The sequence below is a fragment of the Paramisgurnus dabryanus genome, chromosome 3, assembly GCF_030506205.2.
Source record: "Paramisgurnus dabryanus chromosome 3, PD_genome_1.1, whole genome shotgun sequence".
Taxonomy (NCBI): Eukaryota; Metazoa; Chordata; class Actinopteri; order Cypriniformes; family Cobitidae; genus Paramisgurnus; species Paramisgurnus dabryanus.
This window is the reverse complement of record NC_133339.1, coordinates 35,549,610-35,568,868: the sequence shown is the minus strand read 5'-3', so window position 1 is coordinate 35,568,868 and position 19,259 is coordinate 35,549,610. Positions and strand designations below refer to the sequence as shown.

Sequence of the window (19,259 nt, the reverse complement as noted above, 5' to 3'; positions counted from 1 at the left end):
AGTTACAGAGTAAGTACAGCATCTGCGGGCTGTAAATTAAAGTGGCACTTGTTACACCTTTGTTTCCTGTAGTTACAGAGTAAGTACAGCATCTGCGGGCTGTAAATTAAAGTGGCACTTGTTACACCTTTGTTTCAGGTAGTTACAGAGTAAGTACGACAACTGCGGGCTGTAAATTAAAGTGCCACTTGTTACACCTTTGTTTCACGTAGTTACAGAGTAAGTATGACAACTGCGGGCTGTAAATTAAAGTGGCACTTGTTACACCTTTGTTTCACGTAGTTACAGAGTAAGTACGACATCTGCGGGCTGTAAATTAAAGTGACACTTGTTACCCCCTTGTTCTGTGTAGTTATAGGGTAAATTCAATACTAGAGTACTGGTGTAGATAAACCTAATTTCAGCCAAAGTTATCAACAAAAAACTAAATTACAAATTTAAAAGCATAGTAGAAACACCTTAATTTAACCCAAAACAAGTTTATTTAAAACAAAAATATTTATCCAAACTATAACATATTAAATACTAACAATTTTAAAAGAATAACAAGAAACTGTCAAAACAACTAACGATGAATGAACAATTTAACAAAAGAACATCAATTTAATTATTTGAAAATAATTAACCCCTAAATTTGTTTTTTTATAGGCAACAGCTTGTTTCCTGCCTTCATTTTTTCAATTTTCGATTTCAGCTGGGGGCAGGATGAAAGAAATTTCAGCAAATCCTTTGCATATGACTGCAAGGTTGTCCCTGCAGTATAGATAGATTTCAGTCATGTGACCTTTTACGTCATGCCGCCATCTTGAGGACCTACCGAGTACCAGTAGGCTATTGACAAGCATTGGCTACCTTGCTACGACTTACGGATTTCTTATCTTTTACTGTCTATGATTCTTACGGATACAGTAAAAAGCTACGAAAGACAACATGTCGCATCTTGACTGTCATGAAAATAAACGCTACTTTAAAAAAATATATCTTGGTTAGGGTGTTATGCCTTCTCGATCCCTGATGCGTTCTTCCAGCCGCTGTCCGCTGCTACCGAACTACCACTATTTTACAACATAAGAAGGCGCGACACAACATGAAACTTTGCTCGAAGTATCACCTGGATCTCTACACATGAACGCGGGCATTGAGAACATTGTTTTTGTACACAGAGTTTACTAAAAAGAAAGGTTTTGTACAACTGACTTTGGCTGTTATGGTGTCCGCTCGTCATCTCTGCCAGACGTAAATAATCGATTTCCGAATGCGAATGAATGAATCTCATATAAGGCTCCTTTTTCAACTAGAAGGTCAATATTGTTTTTCACTTGCAACAAAACAACGACTTATCCGTGCATTTTTAAGGAACTATGCCTTAGGAGATATCATCTTTACTCTCCTCCCTCCTTACGTCGCAATTGGAGATCGATACATCTTGACTGGGAAGAAAGCGGCGAGCGGACGCCAAATCATCCAAAGTGAGTTGTTCAAAACCTTCTTTTTAGTTAACTCTGTGTTCACAAACAATGTTCTCAATGCTCGAGTTCACGTGTAGAGACACAGGCGATACTTCGAGCAAAATATCATGTTGTGTTGAGCCTTCTTAGTGTTCTTAAAATAGCGATTTTGATGCTCACAGCATATTGAAGGCATAGCTTCTAGTTCTTTTGCGACCACTTCAGGTCCTCAAAATGGCGGAAGACAAGTGATTGACGTCAGCTGACATCCATGTATAGGGAGGCACTGTGAAGTCTTCTCCCTCTGATGCAATTGCCACCTGTAATCACACAAGTAGAGAAATATTTATATATTTAGCAGAATGTCAAAAAAGAAAAAACTTGTTACACTAGTACAATAATAGGAAATGAATGGGAAAATATGAAAAAAAAAATGTTTTTGTGTGTGTACAATTTACAAATCAGCCACGATATAAAAAAGTGCACAGCATGAATGAATGGGTGAAACTCTAAAGCATCAAGAGTGCAAGACAGACAGACAGACACACCAACCCTATATCACGAAATTACGTGACCACGCATGGACCAGCGTGAAAATGTCATGCTTTGCCGTGTTTGAGCGTGAGCATGTCACGCTTTTCTGTTTGTGTCACTGTCACGTATTGGTTACTCAACTTTTTTGTCATATTTTCAAACCATTGTCGCTTCGGTTTAGGGTTAGATTTGGTGCTTGTGTTATATGTCACTTTAAGTATTTGTCACTTTAAGTATTGGTTTATAAAAAAAAAGATACAAGGCTTATTCTTTTATATTTTCTAAACTTTAACCAGATTTCACCTGTTGGGGTTAGAGTTTGTTTAGGTAAGGATGTAATTTTATGTAAATCTAACCCTAAACCGAAGCGACAATGGTTAGAAATTAGGACAAAAAAGTTGAGTAACCAATACGTGACAGTGACACAAACAGAAAAGCGTGACATGCTCACCCTCTGCACGCGACCCTCTGCACGCGCTTCTCCCGGCTTCACTCTTCACAAGCACCTGCCTGCTCTTGTGCTCAGCGCGAACTCAAGTCATTTAAAAAAAAAATTACCTCATAGAATAACATTGTTTTAGCGTTTCTTTCTTCTTTCTTCAGGTAGTAACTTAAATATATGAGAAGGAAAATATATTTGAGTGATTTCCAATTGATTTGACACGTCTATGCTATTAAGAGAATATAATGTTAGAAGCTTTTGATAGGTGACTAAACAGCAGTGGTAAGATATTACATTTACCTAAAGCGAATAGAATGTGTGTTTGTCATTTCGTTTTACCTCAGAGTCTAACATTATTCTAGTGAAAATAAACGGCTATGGTAAGATCTGTTAACCTAAAGGGAATTAAATGTTTATTCTTTTTTAATAAATATCTGTTTTAAGTCTTCTATATTGTGTTAAAGTCACTGGTTGTTTATATATTTGATAAAATACCATGTTATCTAAATATGTGTTGAGGTATTTTATTATATTAAATTAAATTAAAAATAACCTGTGTTATAATACATTCATATAATATAACATTCAGTAATATAACATTCAAATTATTCTAACGTTAGGGGAATGTTAAAATAACCTAAAAATAACAGTAGGGGAATGTTTATTTTCTTTAAGAAAACATTCCTTGCTATTAAACAAAAACCTTGGAAAATAACATTCTAGAAACCAAAAACTAATGTTAGGGGAACGTTTGGGGTACCAAATTGTTAGCTGGGGATGGGCAGAAATAGTTGGCTTACATGGAAATCCAGGATTTATCAATATTCTACATTAAACAGTGTATTTTTTATTCGGGCTACTTGAATTCATTTCGGGCTACCAAAAATGAAAGAGTGCCTGCCCGAAGGGCTATCAGGGATTAAAAAATTTTGCAAGCCCTGGTATCTCTATGGCAAACGTGCGGGGGAGGGCTGAGCCCACTCAGAACTACGGGAGCACAGAGGGGAGTGTTAGCGGATGTTAAAGAGGAAACCGATTTAATTCAAACAAATCGATGTTAAACTACACATTCGAGTTAATCGATAAAATCGATTTATCGCCCAGCCCTATCTGATTGTGTAGTTTGTTTAGTGTGTTGTGATTCGATAGCAGCATAGCTTGCCGTTAGCTAAGCAGATGACTGACGTATTCCTGTGGGCGGAGTTTAGTAAAAAAAAATTCTACTGAGGTCATTAAAGCGGGAAGTAGAGGGCTAAAGTCCAAACAGGCCGTTCGCTGTAGGCTTTGAGGTATTCAGAGGAATTCTGTTAAAGAAAATATATCACCTGGGAGTGAACTTTGAGCTTCATCATTTTACAAGTATTATTAATGCTATTATAGCAACATTACAAACTAACTAGGGTTTAAAAAAAGGGATATAGAAGAACGTGACCTTTTAACTAAAGGTGGCATAGGTATAACAGATTTCACACTTTTAAAACCTGTGCTTTTAATATTGTCTGAACATTTGTAGATAAATAACATATATAACATATTTTGAGTTTATGCATGAGAGCGCCCTCTGGCTTTTGGATGTGGCAGCATTTGACCATAACTTATTGAGAAACGCTTAGGTTACTCACGTAACCCCGGTTTCCTGAAATAACGGGAACGAAGCATGGCGTCAATTTAGCTGACGCTATGGGGGGAAACTCCTGTTTACTCCGTGACTGAAGCCTATTGGTTAACGTCTGTACAAAGTACAGAGCAATGACGTTTGAACCCGCACGCGGGATGCACACGTCCTTATATAAGCGCGGTTCAATCGTCAGGAGCTCATTATTATTCGACTGAAGCGCGCAGCCGAATAACACTCGCTGAGTAGACGTTTGTAGCACGGCAAGAGACGCAATGCTTCGTTCCCGTTATTTCAGGGAACCGGGGTTACGTGAGTAACCTAAGCGTTCCCTTTCAATACGGTTCACTTCGCATTGCGTCAGTTTAGCTGACGCTATGGGGGAACGTAATCCCATCACGCCGTGCATACACAACGTACTGAAGTGCCTTACCGGAGAGACACTGCGTGTGGCCCTATACCCGGCATATTCACCGCTTTAAAGCAAATGTGTAAGCACCATATAAATTGTTGACGCGCACACGGTGGGGTTTTAAACGCACCGGGGGCACATAACATAGCACAAGACGGCGAGGTACCGAGCGCGCCGAGGCTGTGCGAGATAAGTAAATTCAGAGTCACGTTGGTGAGCTCGCTGAGCGCACCGTGGTGTACACATAAAACGCATGAGCGTGCATGATTGAGCCGAGAGAACCTGCGCTCGTAGGGCAGGGACGTCTAAGCTGTACAATCTGACAACGTAGACGGCGAAGACCAGCCGGCCGCACAGCAGATATCAAATATAGATACCCCTGTAGACCAAGTTCATGAAGAAGCCAAACTCGCACAGAGTGGGCTCTATATAGGACATATTTCATAGAGGGGCGTGAGCCAGTGCGATGGTTTCAACGATCCATCTAAATAACCACTGTTAGCAACAGACATACGTGTAGTGAGTGATCTGCGAAGCTCACGAACGGCCGATCGGACTATAATATGCAGCAGAACGGTTCGTAGCGTTGGATTATACAGATACCACAATAGTGTGAACCCAGGTGCGCCCTCGAGCGCATCGGGATGCATATAGGTAGTATTATAGTGCACTGTGCGCGCGCTTTGAGCTTTGAAACTTATTGTGGCGGGTAGCAAGCTCACTTGAGGTTGATATTACCCTTAATATCTCCGAGTATTGGAGCGGAGGTGTGAGCGTCTTCGGATCCGCTAATATAAATCAGCTATATGGCCGAAAAACGTCATAAACCGCTTGGCTGTAAGCCTTTGAGTGGCCGTCCGGAGAGGGCGCGATTCAAACGCTTGGAGCCATGCAAAAGTCTGAGGCTGTCGTCTCTCTAGGAAGAGAGAATAACAGCCGTAAGACTGAGGCGGGCGAAACTGAGGCGGGCTGCGAGCGAATTTGGCAGAAAGGTGTTAGAGACACCGAACAGTCGTGGGGTGTCAATACACAGTATATGGGCAATCCGGGGTTTTTTCGGCAAGCGTCGATAGAATTATGGACAGCGGGCCATGTGTGCGTATTACTGATTGCTTGTCAGTAAGGCGATAAAGTGTTTAGAGACACCGTACAACTGTGGGTGTCAATACACAGTATACTAAGCACGGAAATTACTCTTTTTAGAGGAATTAAATACCGTTCGCCACTATAGTGAGGTCGCATAACCGACAGTATTACACAGTATGTTTTGATAAACAGCACACAGAAAACATTTCAGGGCAGTCCAGCCGAGGCGCGACTTAACCCTTTCTCCCAGACAGTTTCGTTCTCTGTTGATGCAGCTGTGCTCACGGAGCAGAGCAGTATGTCTAGGTGGTTTAACACTCTGGGGTCGACGGTGGCGCGGGCGCCGCAAACTCTTTATTTTTCAATCACTCCGCAAAGAGACTTAAATTACTCTGCTGATTTTTGACATACAGATATGATTTATACATCATTTCAAACGTTAAAGTGTCTAGTTTTTTTCTGTCCACTCCCAATAAAAACAGAATGTTGTGCTTTTCGCAAAATTAAGAAAATAAACATGATGCACGTTCTGTTCTCTCTCCCTCAGTGAAGTCCTTTCAGAAACGCGTCAGAAAAATAAACTGTAACTTAACGAATACTTGGTGTAGAAACAAAAGATAAATGTCTACATAATGCTTGGAATGTCTCCTTTTAAATGATATAAGTGAAATTGAAAACAGATATTGTCATTCGGTGTAAACTGTATGAGAAGGAGGAGAAGTACCGTATTTCGCCAGTTACCTCATTATCTGTAATGAGATCGGATCGCCACACCCCCGCGCCATTGAAGTGAATGAGCAGAAACATCCATATGCATGACTCGTGCCTCCTGCAGTCAATGGATATGCAATCCACAATCCAGTCTCTCCATTCCTTGTTGTTCCATCCGATTGCACCAAACATGACATAAATCCTTATTTCCTTGCGTATGTGTGTCAGTATCTCCAGACGCGAGTGTTTTCTTTGTTCTTCCGTCAAACAGTTCACGCGATTGGAACACACATACACAAACACGCGAGTCAGGAAACTCGACGCGCTTTTTGGTATTCTTATATAATGCGCGATTCCAAACAGTACAATCCTTATTTAGTTGCGTCTAAGCGCATATCTCCGCACAGCAAGTTTATTAAACACAGGATCACTCGCGTGTGCACACATTCACTGCTTTCATGATCAACACGTGAGGTAATGGCGGCGGTTGTAAACAAACATTGATACGTTTACCACGCGTGTCCCTTGTTGTGTTTCTACTATAATGATTACAAATACACAAATAAGAGTCCAGACAATGATAGGCAGTTGTTCTTTTGAGCTTTTTACTGCACAGAAGTAAACCTCTCGCTGGCCAACCAAACACTAACCCTGGGTTGAAGTGTGTTCATGTTAAAATGGCCAAACAGTATCTTTACCATGATTAAGCTACTATGGTTTTTAAAAGGTAACTTATACTTGTGAAATTAATAGAAAATATTTCAATATAAATATATATAAATATATATAATGTGTGTGTGTGTGTATTTACATTATATTGAAAAGTAAACCTTATCATGGTTTTACTACAGAGAAAGTTATTCCTGTTGAACATCCACACAAGGCTCATTAGTGGCTCATTATTCAACTCTTTTGTCTCTCAGCTGTCAATCACTGATTATTCAGGAGCTTTCCCGCCTCCATGCATACAGCCTTTCCCAAGCAAAAGTGTCTTAGAAATTGTAAATCAATATCTTGCTTTATGTGATTGAGTAGGCCATATGATTTTCACATCATTTTGAAGAAAAAACTCTAGACTACTAGATCCAGTTTGGAAAGTCTTGGGAAAACATGTTTAGAATGAGTTTTGTGGAGTTATATCAGTGACTTAAAAATTTTGCTTTTTCAAAAACCACGCATAAACATTTTTCTCTCAAAAATACAAACATGTACATACATGTTGATTATATGATATTGTAGCCCAGTTTGTGATGAACACAGTGTTATGAGACTTTTGCCATTAATATGTTTTTAAGCAACTGAAAAAAGCACAAATGTCAGTGCATGTCAAAACTTCCCAAGGGCCCTAAAAACCCCTTAGACCCCAGAGGGTTAATGTCAGACTGAACCCATCGCAGAGAGGAAGTCTGCCGTGAGGCCCGCGGTTTTGCCGTTTATTAAAAGGGCAGAAAAACCGGGTATATAAGAATGTACTAATATTCAGCGCACTGATATAGGACGGGACTGAATAAAGGGAGGTATTCAGGCCTCAGTATATTATAAACAAATTCGTTCTGCCTCTGATTCCGTCTAAACCAGAGAGAAATGACCAAGCAGACGAACAGTGAGCTATCCGAAGTGAGACAGGCTCAGGCCAGTAAAGCTCTATAATAAGTGTTTTAGCGCTCCAATAGAGGCGTGTCCGCCTTATCGAGCAGACGAATGAGATTGTGCCACTCCAGGAGGGGAGGGGCATGAAGCTCTCTTATAATGAGTGTTCTTGGTGCTCCAATAGCGGCGAATCCGCCCTATCGAGCAGACGAATGAGATCGCGCCGCTCCAGGAGGGGAGGGGCATGAAGCTCTGTAATCGTTGAACACTAGACAGCTGCATTTAGAGGCAGTGAGCCGTAATACCGCGTGCTAACTAAGCCGTTAAGAGACCTCACCACTGTGGGGAAAGGGGCGAGGGACTCCGCGAGCGTGGAGCACGAGTGGCTGTGCTATGACAGAGAACAGGGGCAGACCGCCCGTGTTTGCTTGTCGTATGCATCTAGTTCTACGGTTCCCCGCTTGTTCATCTCAACAAGAGAGGAACGGCAGAGGGGAGCAGCAACACAGACAGAATAGCCATGCGTCGTATGAACGGTATCACCCGATGCACTCGGGGGATTAATATATGTGCCAGAGATCTTGCCACTGAATGTGAGAGGAGCGAAGGGACTCTGTAAGCATGAACGGTTGCGGTGTGACAGAACACAGGGGGGGTTAGTCCGTGTGTGCTTGTCTATGCATCCATCTAGTCTCATGGCTCGCCGTGTGTTCATCTCGGCGAGAGAGGAACAGCAAGGGGAGCACGAATCATGGATAAGACAACCAAAGCATAAGCGCGGTCCTGGCGTGGGAGGTGCCAGACCGGTAACGCGCTCGGAGGAAATTCATAGCAGAGAGGCTCACCGAGCCGCTGTGCTGGACGCTATTACAACAGCGCCTGCTCTTTTAGCTTATAGCTTTATATTAAAAATATTGATCTTACCGGGCGGCCGCAGGGGAGACCTCGTCAGGTATGTGTCCGCTGCACAGGGCTCGTACCACGGCAAGCAAAGGCTATCTTCGGTTCTCGGCCGGAAAGCGGCAGGGGAAGACGCTAGACCTGGACTCTGCTATCTTCGGTTCTCAGCCGGAAAACGGCAGGGGAAGATGCTAGGCCTGGACTCCGCTGCAGGGCTTTTGTCAACGGCGAGGTAAGGCTTCTTCTTTTCTTTGGAGCAGCGAGAGGTTCGCGCTGAAGGAGAAAATAATGAGCTCCTGACGATTGAACCGCGCTTATATAAGGACGTGTGCATCCCGCACGCGGGTTCAAACGTCATTGGTCTGTACTTTGTACAGACGTTAACCAATAGGCTTCAGTCACGGAGTAAACAGGAGTTTCCCCCCCATAGCGTCAGCTAAACTGACGCAATGCGAAGTGAACCGTATTGAAAGGGAACTGGGCATAATAATTGTACAATTAATTATTACTAGGGATGCAGCGATTAACCGGTTTCACTATTAACCGCGCTTTAAAATGTCACGGTTAAGTAACCGTAAAGCCTTCGCTACACCGCGTGTTTTTGTTTCACGCACGCACAAACCAGATCCACGAACCACCAAGAGGCGCATGCGTCATGATGCATTGTATGACAAAGCACCGCGTTCAAAAGAATATGTGCGCGTGACGCGTCTCTTGGTTGTTCGTGCATCTGGATTGTGCATTGTATGACAAAGCTCCGCGTTCAAAAGAATATGTGCGCGTGACGCGTCTCTTGGTTGTTCGTGCATCTGGTTTGTGTGTGCATGTGCATGGATGTTTGCGCGCGCACCTGCATCTGTACGTGAAAGAGCCACACTCCAATCGGTCTACTCTGTACAGCATTAAAAACCTCCTGCTCGCGGATCAAACCCGGGCGGGGCTTCTGGTGGTCTGACTGCATTTCATTACGTTGAATTATTTTAACGCGTTAATGATTAATTAATGAATAGCATTAGTTAACACGTTAATCTTGCCACCCCTAATATTTATATTTGACTTTTGTGTAATATTAAGCTTCACCTGTCAAAATGACTTGCAGTACCTGGTTCAGGATGACCCTGTGTAATTATTCATTTTGAGAGGCTCTTATCATTTTTACTTCATATATTTTACTTCAATACTTCAAACAAACCAAAATAATATAACTTTATTCAGTCCAAATGTAAAGTTACATTTATTCAAAAGATCATTAAAATGAATAGCCTACAGGTTTCAAAGGCACCTATACGGTTTAAGTCAAAGCCAGCCAAGTTATTATTATTATCATTTGTCCAAGAATTGTAGAGAAAATACACAAACTGAAAATACAGAAAAATTTAGCAATTGTTCAAAAATTTATTCATGTGATTTTATACATTAATGTTGTAAAATAAATGAATCCTTAATAACCGTAATAACCGTACAACCGTGATTATTTATCAGACTATAACCGTACCATCAAAATCTATAATCGCTGCATCCCTAATTATTACACCCCTACAGTATAGCCACTGTCCATCTGTGATGGATAAAAGTCTGCCGCACAATGGGTAACACTGAATAGACACACAACAGTACATCATCTAATCATACAAAAGAAGTAATGTAGTACCTATTATAACACAACATAGCCGTGTTTTTTAAAGGCCTTCTTCACCCCTGAACCATCCATGTACATTGTTGCCATCAATCTGTTTGTAAGAACTCTGATAAAAGAAAAAAGACAACCAATTATATACATGATAACAGTAATCGTATTTATGTGTTTGGTGAGGGGAAAGATGTGGAACGTCTCGGTTACGGATGTAACCCTCGTTCCCTGAAGGAGGGAACGGAGACGTCACGTCGTGACCGACGAATTGGGAACTCGCTTAGAGAGACCAATCTGCTTCGTATACTACTAAAACGCCAATGAACTTGGCATTGAGATATTTGCATAATGCTGGCGCCGCCCCGCCAGGTGCCTTTATAAGCAGCAGGTGCAAATAGGGAAATTAGCTTCTTTTCGCTGAGAAAGCCGGGAGAAAGTGACCGGTCGATAAACAGCAGGGAGCAGCCCTGTGGCGACGGGACGTGACGTCTCCGTTCCCTCCTTCAGGGAACGAGGGTTACATCCGTAACCGAGACGTTCCCTTTCAGTCGGTCACTACGACGTCACGTCGTGACCGACGAATTGGGAATCCCTACCAAAACGCCACTAGGGGCTGACCTCTTCCAGTGTCTGCGTAAAGCCCTCCGTTTCCACTTAAGGAGGAGGAGATAGGTTTTAAGGCAGAAGGCCGGGCACTAGATGTTCCTTTAACCCCACAGAAGTGCCAGCGACTGGGAAGCGCCCTACCTGAGCGGGATAGGAACGCTGCGGAAGCCACCGCCCGACTTAAGGGCTAATGGTGGGCGAAGTCAACCGTAGTTGAGGAATAAAGACAGCCGTGGCTGTGTAAGCAAAGCAGTGCTCTGCTAAGGGAAACGTGGGCTGGTAGGATTAACCCCACGGAAAAATACTCACAAAGGAACCCGGTGGGACACAATGTGGAGCCCGAGCCAGACACGTAGGTTCGCGAGGATACAGCTAGTGAAAGGCTGACAGCCAATGCTCCGCAACAGAGGCTGCCAAGGCAGCGGAGGAAGAACAATTCAAACCATTACGCATTTTTGTTCTGAAGGCCTTCCATACTGACACAGTTATGAAGCATCAGTTGGAGGCTGCAAGCCGACCTGCGAGACTGCTCTCCGTGCTCCCCCTGGTGAGGAAAGAACACGAGAGGATACAGGCTCGATACGAACACTGTAAAATCTAGTGAACGTATTAGGTGTCGCCCAACCAGCAGCTCTACAGATGTCTGTTAGCGAGGAACCACGAGCTAAAGCCCAAGATGAGGCAACACTCCGTGTGGAGTGCGCTCTCAAATTAAAGGGGCAAGGAATACCCTGAAGATTATAAGCCAGGGCGATAGTATCAACTATCCAATGAGACATCCTCTGCTTAGTGACAGCTTTCCCTTTCTGCTGGCCACCATAACAAACAAAGAGCTGGTCTGAGGTCCTGAGGCTTTGCGTGCGATCCACGTAGAGTCGCAGTGCGCGTACGGGGCACAACAAAGCCATGGTTGGGTCTGCGTCCTCCGGGGGCAGCGCTTGCAAGCTCACCACCTTATCTCTGAAGGGAGTGGTGGGAACTTTGGGCACGTAGCCTGGTCTGGGTCTCAGTGAGACAGCAGGACCAAACTAAAAGCACGAATCGTCAACAGAGAATGCATGTAAATCCCCTACTCTCTTCATGGAGGCCAATGCTATCAGGGTCAGAGTTTTCATTGATAAAAACCTCAGACTCGTAGACTGCAAAGGCTCAAAAGGGAGACCTGAAGGCTTCAGCACCATGGACAGGTCTCAGGAGGAAAGAGGGAGGGCGCGAGGGGTTTAGCCTGCGAGCGCCTCTTAAAATGTAATAATTAAATCATGCTGGCCAACTGATCTGCCGTTGATAAGAGAGTGATGAGCAGAAATAGCGGCGATATCAACTTTAATGGTGGAGGGACAGCCTACCATCTAACCTATGTTAAAGATATAAAAGCACAATGTTAATGGGCATTCTCTGGGGTCCTCGCGTTGCGAAGAGCACCGGGTGACGAAAAAGGTTTCTTTAAGCGCGTAAGCCCGTCTTGTTGACGGTGCTCGAACCGCGTCGATGGTGTTAGATACCGCTTGCGATAAATCACCTAAACCTTGCGCGCGCTCAACGACCATACATGGAAATCCCACAGGTCGGGGCGCGGGTGCCATAATGTGCCCCTTCCTTGAGAAAGAAAGTCTTTCCTCAGGGGAAATCGTCAGGGAGGGGCTGTCGCGAGGAGCATTAACTCTGAAAACCAATCCAGTACGGGGCGACTAATAAAAGGCTCTCCTCGTCCTGCCTGACTTTGCACAGTGTCTGCGCAATAAAGCTCACTGGAAGGAATGCGTATTTACGCACCCCCCGCGGCCAGCTGTGTGCCAACGCATCCACGCCGAGGCTGCCCTCGGTTAGTGAATAAAATAGGCGACAGTGGGTATCGTCCGGCGACGCAAACAGATCTATCTACGCACAACCGAACTTCTTCCAAATTAGCTGGACCGTCTGGAGGTGGAGTCGCCATTCGCCGGGGGTGCAGCTCGGGAAGCGCGTCTGCCGCTGTATTGAGCGAACCCGGGATGTAAATGGCACGAAGGGACCTCAGATGCTTCTGACTCCAAAGGAGGAGATGACGAGCGAGATGCGACAGGTGACGAGAGCGCAAAACCGCCTTAACGGTAAATAACGCAACAGTCGCAATGTTATTGGTGTCGGCTAATACATCCTTCCCTCGCATCTCCATAGCGGAGCGTACAAGTCCCAGATATACAGCGCACCGCTCGCGGCAGTTGGGGTGCTATGCACACCCCTGAGACTGCAAGCCCGTCATACGTGGCTGATCATCCCGTGCTGAGGGCATTGCAATATACAGAATGCCAGGAGACCCCTCAGGGGCATATCTTCTATCGGAAATGCCGGGTCTACCACAGGGAAAAATTTAAATGACACGCAGGTGCAATGTTTACACGGTGTATGTCGGTGTGCCACGCTCTCCTCGAGACTCGATCGTAAGCCAATGCTGAAGCGGTCTCATATGAAGCAGCTCGGGCGGCGTCACAGCCGCAGCATGCTGTCATATGTCCAGGAGCTTCTGAAATTGTTTCAGAGGGACCGCGTACTTCCCTCGAATTAAACCGAGGCAAGTCAGAACTGACTGGTTGCGCGCTCTTGTTAAACACGCCAATTAGTCGATCGAGTCTTATTTCCATACTGAGAAAAAGGATCCTCTGCACGGGGCAAAGTTGCTCTTTCCCAGTCGACCTGAAGACTTAAACGAGCGAGATGCCGAAGCATTAACTCTCTGTGTTCGCGCACGTCTGCCAAGAACGAGCTATTATAAGTCGACGTAGAAAAAAGCAGAATGCGAACAACGCTCTCTCTCTGACATTTTAATGCCGTGACTACACATGGAGACACGGAGAGAGAGAGAGACAGCTCGAATGGTGTACTTAGTATTAATATGCCCACCCCACGACGCAGAGCGAAAAAACGGTCTAAAGCGAGGGGAGATGGACACATAAGTACATGTCTTACAGGTCTAAGGCTGCAAACCGATCTGAATATTGAAATACGAGCCTCGGCGTTATCATCCAAAAAGAACACCTTCATAGAGCCGGTGCGTAAATCAAATCGATCGTAACCCGCCGCGTATTTTGGGTACTATGAGATAAAGGCTGGAAAAACCCTATCATCATCATCTCGGTAAGAGGGACCGGCTCGAACATCCTTCGCCAACAGGATATCGATTTTTGCACGCAGTACATGTGCATCGGACGCTTTCACTACAGTGAAACGAAAGCCCGAATTTTGGGGTGTGCCGGATTCGTAACCGAGGCGGATCGTGCGTAAAACCCAACGAAACGGGCTGGGAACTGAAGCCAAGCACCCAGGCACCGTACGAGGAGAAATAACGACACTACCGAAGTACCCGCGGTGGGGCAGCGAAGCGAGACAGGTGGGACTGCCGGTGCGTCTGCTGTGACAGCATAAACATCTACAGTATGTGTGTGTGACACTGACCTGAGCCCGCTGAGGGTAACGGTCGTCTGGTCTCCTCTACGGAGAGCGCAGACTCCGATGAGGGTGCTGGTGGTCCGGTCTCCTCAGCGGAGAGCTCGGACTCCTCAGGTCACCCGCTGGCGATAGAGGAGAGGTAGGGGAGCTGGTGTGTACCCGCTCACGGCTCTTTCGATCCTCCGGAGACCTAGAGAGGGAAGAGGAATGCACTCTTATGTGTGGTTAAGTGGGTACCGGCCGAACAGCCGGTGGAACATATGCAAACCAAGGATTTTCCACCCGACCCTCTATCGGGGGAAGGAGCTCCATCTCCTGAAGAGTGATCCTCTGCCAATCCGGGTCGCCCTTCACTGGCCACTTAAAGTCCCGAATTTCACGGGAAGCGGCTAAGCGGGCGGGGCGAGCTGCTGACGACCGGTTCCCCTGCGCTGCCGAGATGGGGTCCGAGGAGGGGAACGGAGGTGGTCGCCGCAGGACGCCGACGGCGAGAGGCAGACTGAGGAGCCGGCGTGGTGGACCAAGGGCAGCTCTCTTCCGCCGGGGCATGACCTAGGAGATCGCCTCAGTCGGCGCAGCGGAGCTGTACGACTCCCCTGGCTCGCCGAAGAGGCCGGTCTGTGAGACAGGAGCATTCAAGTTGTTCTCGTCTGCGTCCGTCATGTCAGCCAGACACAGCCAAAGCTGGCAATCTTGAACCACTGTGGTAGACATCGCACGACTGAAGGTCGCGGCCTCCCTCGTAAATCCTTTGTGAGCCTGCAGCAACGTTATTGCGTGCAGGGCCGAAGCCGCCTCTCCGGCATGCCTGATGGGCAGCGTCCGTAACCGGACGACTGTCTACAAACACGGGAGGGAAGGGTTGGGTGGTCCCTCCAGGAACGCATCCCGCTCCACTGAAGGGGTCCCCGCCCTTAGCGGCTCCGTTGGTGAGGGAGGTGAGGGGTGAAGCTGAACGGCCGGACGGCCGCAAATCACGTCAGCTCTTCGTGCCGTCGGGAAAGAAAGGCACAGGAGGAGAGGACCGAGAGGCCCGAGCAGCTCCGAAGTACCCATCATGTGGGCGGGACGGTTCGGGCGGAGAGGGGTTAACCTTTCCAACTCTACCGTCTCCGCCGCTCGCGGGCACGGCCGCCATCTCCGGAACGACTCTGCCTCGGAGGAAAAATGGACACCCCTCTGATGCTGCAGAAGTGACGGGACCAGAAGGAGGTCCAATGGATTCGGCAGACATCGTAGAACACGACTCTGCAGTCTCCACCGGAGCCTCAACCGGCTGAGGATGAGAAGGCCGGTAGGTGGAGGACGCATCCTCCGTCCTACTCAGCGTAGTGACGCGAAGGGCGCCCTGCGAGCGCTTGACAGCCGCACCATGGCGGCGTCAGCACTGCAAAGGCGCGGACAGCGTTCCCGTAGAAACGACAGTCGTCTCCGCAATCCAAGAGGGTTATGCTCTCACAGAGAGAACAGAAACTCTCCACGAACGCAGCCCCGGAGTGCTCGATGCCTGAGCACGAAGACAGCGCTCGTGACCGTCACTGGAACCCTTATACTTCTCGCATCCAAGATCGCACGGGCGAAAAGCTATCCTGAAAAGGACGCTGATCTCCGCATATACGAGAGAGTGGCTGCCTTTAACAAGGCACAAAGCTCTCTCGTATCACTCTTTTAGGGAAATTCACTCAGATGCTTAGTTGATGAGCGCACAGGAAGGCAACGCACACACTAAACGCAAAACAATAAACAGATGTAGAGCCGTGGAATAAGCGAAGCGTCCGCTGTGATACTGCTAGTTCAACCAATTTCAGCAATCAAATCCCAACAGAGTAAAGTAGCTTCTCAGTAGCAGATAAAGCCGGCTTTCGAAGCGAAAAAGCTAATTTCCCTATTTGCACCTGCTGCTTATAAAGGCACCTGGCGGGGCGGCGCCAGCATTATGCAAATATCTCAATGCCAAGTTCATTGGCGTTTTAGTAGTATACGAAGCAGATTGGTCTCTCTAAGCGAGTTCCCAATTCGTCGGTCACGACGTGACGTCGTAGTGACCGACTGAAAGGGAACTAGGGCTGTCGTGGTGAAGGAATTTCCCTTGCAGTGATTTTGCGTGGCTCACTAGCGCGCTATGCGGTTTTAAATGTCTTTCCGTTATGAGAAAAAGATTAACAAGCTATACTATTATATAAATATATTTTTTGAAAAAACTAAAATAAATTGAAGAACAATTTCTTAACAAGAAGTTTTTTTAAGTGCAAATTTACATAGCATCGGCAAATACAAAACAAAGCAGTGTCTTAAAAATACATGTAAATTAGACCGTATTTATGCACCTGTAAATGTACAAAACGAATGCAATATAGAAGTCAATGAATATTTATTTTTGGCAATTTTAATAGTATATTAGTAGATAAATTAACTTGTATCTATTAAGTATGAAAACGAATAAATCATTGTTTTGGCTAATTTAATCTGGATAGATCATTTTTAGACTGATTTGTCATAATTTCAGATCAAGCTTAAATGCTATCTATAACAACTTAAATTATATTCCGAGTGTAACTTGGTCGAAAAATATGTAGAAATATAGCCTATGCGAGAACAAATTACAGAACAAAAATGTTTAGCTCACGCGGACTGAACGAAAAGCCGTTAATTAAGCGAACTCTCTGTAAAATAGAGGACGTGCAGAAACAATCAGGTCGGCAGATGATCATCAATGTTTCTAATGTTTCAGGCAGAGACTGGTGACAAAAAACTTTAATATCTAAATGTCCAGGTAAGAGTCAAGTGTTCAGTCAGTTAATAATAAAGCAACCGGCATTAATGGCTGCAGTTTCCTCATCCACAGAGCGGACGCTGTAGATACACAAAGAAAAAAACTAAATGTTTTTATTTTAAGTGGTTTTAATGCTGGTAAGCAATCAGTTATATTATGGTGCTTTGTATTTGTGTTGATCAGTTAAATTAAAGTAATTTTAATCTTTATAACTGCATCTAGATGCAGACGACGCAGCTATTCTGTCATCTTAGTTTCACTTCTTTCACACATTCACTGTATGATTTAACGAAATATGAATAGTTATATTACATTTTGAATTGAAATTTACGAAAAACAAGTTACTCTCTTAACTCTTGACAATCTATTTGGCCTTTATTATACATGTATGATGTGAAAAACAAGAAGGGCATAGCTATATATGAATTTAATGTGAAAAGCGCGGTTGTTGCGGTTACGTGTCATTCATGCGGTTAAGCTTCTCAGCAGTGCGGAAATACAGGATTGCGGTTACCGCGACAGCCCTATGTGGAACTCGGTCCATTGTTACACCAAACAGCACATATAGGCTAACAACATACAAGGAGAGGAAAAAACCCTGGATAAGCAAATCACAGGGAGAGATTCAGAGCACCCACTCACCCTCGGGCCCCGGACAACATCACACAGTGAAAGATGCAAGAGTCACAACACTGGCACGGACAATCCGGATAGTAGTCTCTGGAGGAGCATGAAGGAACACAATGGTTGGAACAAACAGAGACTCCAAACAAACGATCTGACAAAGACAAGAGAGACAGGGTGTTAAATATCAGGGGGAATGAGCAGCAGCTTACATCTCCTAAAACTGTCATTTACATTCATAAGGTTTATTTTCAGGGTTTTTCCTGGCACAAAAGGAGGCGGAGGTGGTGTCATCCTGATCTTAACTTGTACACACACGTAGGCCTACCGTACCTTTAAGTGGCTTACCCAAAGTGACTTCAACTTATTATTTCTAATAAAATTTGATTAAAATGACAATTATTAAGTAAAAATGTATATAAAACATTAATTATTTTACCAAACAGGAATGTTTTTAATAAAATAAAGCTTTTTATCACCTTTAACTAACTTTTTAGCCCACAATGGCCAACTGAATTAACCAGTTTTACTAAATGATCAAAGCTCATTCACATCTTGCAATCTCTGTGGTTTATTTTAAATGATTCAATCAGGGTATATTCAGGAATCATAGAGATGAATTTACTACCTTTTTCACCACTTTCACAAGATTTTTTACTACCAACACGACATATGACTGAAAAGTTCAATAGCTTAAATGAAGCGGTTCAAATGTCATTCGTGTGCGAGAACGTCGTACTGGGGAACTCGCTGTGTACAGTTACAGTATAGCCTAACTTACCGATTCAACGATCCAACTGCACTGATAAAGCAAAACAATGATGTTGCCTACGCTACGTCATATTAATTTCGCATCCAACTTTAGTGGACAATTTTTTGAATCACTTTTATTACGAACAAAAACTGTAAAACTAACATTCCTCGCGACATTTCAAAATCGTAGACATTTAAAAAAAAACAAGTTATCTGCTTAATGGATCTAACTCTGTTAAATTACCTCAGAATCCTTCACAGTAATGTTACATTAACTAACGGGTAATTTCAATTCACAAAAAGAACAAATTAATCATTGCAACGTCAAATATTTAATCAAAACACAATCTTCTAAGTTTTTAAAGTCACCAAATTATGTTTTATTTCATGAGATGTTTATTACTCACCTGATAAAAGCGCCAACTTTCTCGACCTGCTTCGACTTCCCTCCCTTACAGCTGGCCTGACGTGATGACGTGCGTTTCAACGGTCATCAACGTCATAAATCTTCCAAATATTTTTTATTTTATGTTTTTCCGTGTATACATGTATAACATTGTCATCCTAGGTTTGCATCAATTTACACACAAAAATAAATAAATAAATTGTTGAAGTCCATTCTTTAGCTGCAGAGAAACCCAAGAATGTCCAAAAGCTATGGCGCCATCTACAGGTGGTATTAGGAATAGAGAATATAAATAGGCATTGT

At 44.4% G+C, this 19,259-nt stretch overlaps 1 long non-coding RNA gene across 2 annotated transcripts; it reads right to left on the bottom strand.

Annotated features, from left to right (window-relative positions):
• Positions 1-469: 469 nt before the first annotated feature.
• LOC135742304 (uncharacterized) lies at positions 470-18,998 on the bottom strand. 2 transcript variants are annotated; one of them, XR_010530016.2, is made up of 4 exons: positions 18,958-18,998; positions 17,816-17,951; positions 10,390-10,483; positions 470-1,768 (listed from the first exon to the last, which is right to left on the bottom strand). It is a non-coding gene; the product is annotated as an uncharacterized lncRNA (long non-coding RNA). The 2 variants fall into 2 exon arrangements; XR_010530009.2 differs by lacking the exon at positions 18,958-18,998 and having other exon boundaries at positions 17,816-18,513.
• Positions 18,999-19,259: the final 261 nt, after the last annotated feature.